We start from the raw sequence: 6,000 nt of genomic DNA, 5'->3' as shown, positions 1-6,000 counted from the left end.
AAAAGAAAGAAAAACCAAACCACTCAATCAAGGATCTGTTGCCCATTATAATTCTGACATCACGTGAAAGAAGACATTGCAGACACATTACCTCTTTTATTAAGCAATATTATGGGCCTTTCCTGTTATTCATTAATAATTTGGATTCTAAAGAGCCCAGTCATGATGGAGGCCTCAGTACAACAGTTGTATCTTTGCTTGCAGCTGAACGCCTGATCCCTGGCACCCCCTAGCAAGCTGTCTCAAGGCCATCAGAGCTGCAGCTGGAAACAGTCGGCGTCTGCAACTAGGCTTGCAGAGAGTGACCAGGTGGTGCCTGGCTGAGGGGTAGCCCATGAGTGGTAGCCCATGAGTGGTGGCCCCATCTTTGAGTATATAAGGGAACTCTACCAGGTACTTTGCATTTTTTAGCATGTTTCTTGATTGTGTTTCGGGTTTCTGCTATGTGAGCCTACTTCCCTTTCTCACCTTTTGTCTGCACAGTTCTGCTTCTTGGTGTGTGATTTTTTTGGTTACTGTGCCTTCCTGTTCAAATGCTGGTTGTCACTAGTCTGCTCTGTCCTAACTTCTGGCTTCTTGCCATCTCAGCTCTTGTACTCTCTTCTGACCTTGTGTTTCATATACCTAAGCCATAATGTATTTCTTTCTTAACCTCACTGCCTTCCCGTCTTCATCCTCAAATATTAGATATGTTAAATCTGCATATGAATTTATGCTTGCACATAAATCGGGAAGATAAATGATTATTACAGTGTGGAACTTGAAAATAAATAACATATGTGCTTTTCCCACCCTTGTAGGGAAATTTAGGTGGTTTGTGTTAGCACACTAGCTTATATTTGGTTAAAATAAGCACTTTACCTAACCCATCGACCCTAGTCCCAATCCCTGTTCCCTGGAGGATTTGGGTTTGGCTCAGCAAACACCATATAAAGGGGTAATCTGCTCCCCTCTGCCAGCAGAGTGCTGCCTTAGTCTGATAGTCATCTACTTAACTGGCTTTTGTAAAGTGCAGAAATGCACGTTGGGTTGGGCCTGCTAATGGTGCATAGAGTTTTTCTTGTAGTAAGCCCTGAGACATTTTTTAACAAAGCTTGAGGATTGTTATTTTTGCAGATCATTTGTGCAGACAGCTAAGCAATGGTGGGTGAATTCCCACATCCCCAAATTTAGGCTGGAATTTTCTACACCCAAAAACCTTTGGATCGGCCACAAGGCAGTAACACAGCACATCACAACTGGTGTTGTACACTCTCAAAAACTTTTGGGATGCTGCCACAGATCCCACAGCCTTTTGGCTGCCCCATCACTGGCTACATACAGCAGGGATAGCCAGCTTTTGTATAGGGGCCACTGTATTCCCAAGGAGGTATTTTGGGCAGACCAGATACAGCCACGTTTATGCACTTGATTTTTAGAAACCTTCCAGACTTGATCTGCACACTCTTTCCCTTTCCTGTCCCTCTCCAAACAGCAACATGCAGCCATGCTTGCCATGTGGTTGGCCTGGTTGAGGCTGGATGCGGCTGGGTTGTGGGCTGGGTTGTGGGCCACTGCTTGCCTCGCAGGCTGGGGCTGCCACTTGGCATTCCTGATCTGCGTCAACTGTTCTTGCAGGGTGCCCATAGCTGGTGTATGTAAGAATTTTCTCTCGCAGCTACCTTTACTCAAGTGTGACAAAGAGCCTGATGCCATATGGGATTTTCCTTCACAGTAGGAATTTAGTACTATGTCCTGTCTGTCACTTAATTAGCTGTTATTTATTTTAATAGAATGCATAATGCAAGGACTTATTTTTGTTGCGTAAGGGACTTCAGTTGGCCTTAAATCCATAGGGAAGAGGAAAAAAATACACATCTACAAGAAGTAATAAAGTGCTTTTGTTTCCCTAAAATTATTACTATTTGAAGTCTGATATGCCAGATCTGGTATATTGCAGTGAAGGTTGCACTGGGACTTAACAGTTATTTACTAGGTGATTATTTAGAGTCACTTTTAGTCAATTGTAACACTTTTTACATTTTTGGGGCTTGACTGGGATACTGCATCAGACTTAGTTCTAGCTGCATTGCAATAATCTCTGTGTGACATGGAGCCAGAAAGACCTATAAAAGCAGCTGTTGCTTTCATTAAAGCCATTACAAAGGTCTAGTTGCAGTGTCCCCAATAATAATTCTGATAATTGGTTGTTAATTTTAATTACTCACCAGATTAATATCTTGATAGGAGAAACAGGTATACATGTTCAGTCAACCAAAATAAACATATATTCGGTAATAACTGGCCATTTGGGTAATGTGCTAAATGTAGTAATAATGTGCAGTGATGATTAATTTATAATCCTCATCAATTCAGTGGGAGCAGGATATAGTTAATGTGATGTCATTGTTTAGATAGCTCCTTTTAACGACTTGTTTATATACATATGTTCAGTGTTACAAGGTTCAGTGTTACATACATTTTTTTAATACTGGGCAAGCTGCATGCTCCACTTGTGAAGCTGTTTTTCAGGCGGAAGATGCACAGTGCCTTCAAATTCCTGTTTCACTCTGATCTCTAGGTCTTCAGCACGGTTGGAGCAGTAGCAAGCTACTTGGTCTTCTCCATGTTGTGAGGTCCTACGACCACATGGTGCATGGCTGTCAAGTTTTAACGGAAGTGAAATATAACCAGAAAAGTTTGTTATCTACTTGGGGGCACAGAGTAGATGCAAGAAGCAACACTGAGTGGAAAAAAGATTACACCTTCAGTTTGCCACCTCTAAGTCCTGGTTTCATTGCAGTCATCCACTGTGGGGTGCTGTAGTCAAGGCTCAAGGAGACATTAAAAGGCCCTCCCCATTGCTGAAGGGAGCGAGGTTGTAGGGGTTTTGAGTTAGTAACATGGGTCTTTGGGAGCTACTTGCTGGAATGTTCTAATAGTTGGATAAAACAAGTGTACTTTCATTTCTCTTCACCTTTGCCTTGTTTTGTTTGGAGAATCCTGTCTTTTACTCTCACTGAAAGGAAGGAAAAAGAGCTTTAAGTTAGCACTGAATAATGTGTGGTGTGTAAGGACTGTTCTGTATGCTTCTACCTTGGCCCTCTATTGGATGGAATTAAACTTAGCTGGGTACCGCATCTCAGCCTACAGGCGAGGATGGTTCTTGTATTCAAGTGGTGAGAAGCAAGAAGGTGAGGGCACTACATTGCTATAGTATACGTAAATGTTCACATATTTATCATAATATGAATATGCAACAGAAGAAATGGAAGAACTACTTTGGCTCTTCAAATAGCATCGCACATGTAGGGAGGTTGGGGGTGATGTTTCTTTTTTGTTCCAGTTATAACTATGTATGCAACACACATTGTTGCCAAAAAGTAGAAATACGGTTAATTCATTATTATAGGCAGGCAGATTAGTCAAGTTGCAGAATGGCTGGGATGTGCAGACCAATAGCAGAACTGGTTTCTCACGAGCTGTTTTCAGTTTTCCTAAGCATTTTGTCTTGTATCGACTTCATCAACTATGCTTTGCAGTAAACAGAGTTGTTCTTCTACATATACTCTCTTATATATGTTTTTATTAAACCTTTTCAACCCCTTTTTGCCTTGACTGGGATATTCCAGACCTCTCCCATTCTTCAGTGCAAATGAGCAATAATCATATGAGCTGATCACAAAGAAGGTCAGAATCTATTTCCTATTCCAAACTAAAAAGATAAGTAAACATAAACCACAGAAAAATCTAACCTTAACAATAACTTTCTCCTCGTTGATTCTGTTGTACATCTTTGTCCTTTGAAGTCTAGGCAAATAGATGGAGGCTGTGGCAGAAAGATACGAAGATATTTTTGAGAATGAAAGTTACTAATTGAGGGTATTTTACAAAGTCTGGATTCCTCACCAGGAATGGTATGCTAACAGTTCCTTCAATGTGCTGATCGGATTTCAGTTCAAAACGTGCTAATTTTGAGTCCCTCGGTGAGTGAGGTCATCTATCAATTAAGAAAGTCACAAACTCCTTAGCATAATCTAACCTCAATATTTTGTGCATCTATCTCCAACATTGTTAAAAGGTGAGAATCATTAGTCCCATGTTCTACTTGAGATGTGAATTGGAGAGAGTTCAGTGGTGAATATGTGTGTAGAAGTTAAAGCCCTTCCATTTGACCATCCTGGCTCTAGAGAATACCTAATCCGGGTGGAAACACATGATGTTGGAGTAATGTATTTGCCCACTTACTCTAACTGCTGAAATCCAAACCTAACTTTTTACTGGAAAATGAGTGCAGTGGTTCTCGCTCTAAAGTTTTGGTTATATATTGGCTTTTAAATATTGATTTTATAAATTCTACTTGTCTATTACAATGTGAAAAAACAGTCACATCAGGAGATATGGGCTCTCCACCTTTTAATTCTATTTTTTTATAAAATACCTGTAGCTTGCAAATATTGTTCATGGTGCAGCTTTGAAAAGGGTAGTCTGAACATGGTTTTGGGTTGCAGAAAGTGCAGTCATGCTCTTCTAGAATAAATGAGGTGTCACTGCAGAATACCAGCTACAACAACCAGGGGCACTTTTAGCCCTGTCTGGGGTCTACTGCATGGTCAAAAATTATTTATATGAATATTCTCACAGAGCATGCAAACAGTGGAAGTTACTGCTGACATATTTGGGCCTGCCACTGTTGAACGTTAATCTAAGCACACCTCTTTATCCATACATATCTAATATGCAAAGTAGCTACAAGACCCTCTCAGTTCAGATCACTTGCAACCACTGTATACTTTCATATTTCCAGTAACAACATTTTTTTTTTGTTATGAAGTCATATTTAAAATGCAATGATTCAAAACAAGCAGATAGATTTTTAGCTCAGTGTGCAGAGATTTAACCGCCGTTTCTTATTGATGCTAATGCAAGTCAGGTGGCTAATACCCTGTACAGCTCACTGAAGATTCGCCCCAAGATGCCTTGTAAATTGCTTTTCATTGAAAGCACATTCAAAATTCACTTTTCTGTATATGGTTATTGCTACGGCAGTCTTAGTATAGATATTAAGCTTGTCACTGAAGAGAAATCAGAAAGTCAAACAGGGCTTTTAAAGAAAATCTCATGCAATAAAATTTTAAACTCTAGTTGATCTCTTGAACTGCAGCATTTCTCCACTGAAGGTCGTGACTGGTGTGCATTACAGTTGGCTCTGCACCTAGACTGTTTCGTCCTTTCAGTTTGGCAGAACCCAACTTCATCTGCATTTGCAGCCATGAGTATTGCAGGATCAGATTTGGCTTCCCCCATTAAAAAGAAAAAATATCTTCATGCAGAGATAAATGACTTCCCAGACTATAATGCTTAATTAGAAATAAGTTTGTTTTCCGGCTGGTCAGTACGTTAAGCCACATAGCACTTTCTTTTCTTCCTTCTTTCAACTATACAGTTCTACTGATGTTCCCTACTTTTGAGTAATTACTGTTTCTCATGGTTGTGCTCTGCTAAATTTAGCTCGACAGCTTTCTTAGGGCTGTGTTGATGATTATTAGATGTAAAAAGATTGTTAATTTAGAGCCAGTAGACTAGTAATCCAGCGTGCCGCTGCTTGAAGATGAGCAACCAAATCAACCGTGTATCTTTCTGTGGACCACACTGCTCCTCTCAGAGAGAAGCTGCAGAGGACAGTAATAACTTCATCTGCACACCTGTCTCTTGCGATGGTCAAGGTCTGGTATTGGAGACAAAATTACCCTTATAACAACACAAAAGAGGTTGGCTTAGGTGCCTCTTTTCTGTGGACATTAGAACAGGCATTTCTGTGGTTTCTTTGTAACTTGAGGAAATTTCTGGCTTTGGAAAGAAGATCCTTCTTTCTGAACACCCCAAGCCCTTTTATGGGTCTGGTGAAAACCATAAAGTCTACAAATGATATGATGTAAATGGGTTTTAAGTTCTTCAGTGCAGCACTTTAATATTTGTACTCCCATGCTTTCTGCAAGTGTGGTGTGGGTTTGTTTTTTA

This window comes from Gymnogyps californianus, chromosome 5 (assembly GCF_018139145.2).
Source record: "Gymnogyps californianus isolate 813 chromosome 5, ASM1813914v2, whole genome shotgun sequence".
Classification (NCBI taxonomy): domain Eukaryota; kingdom Metazoa; phylum Chordata; class Aves; order Accipitriformes; family Cathartidae; genus Gymnogyps; species Gymnogyps californianus.
This window is presented reverse-complemented; position numbering follows the sequence as displayed.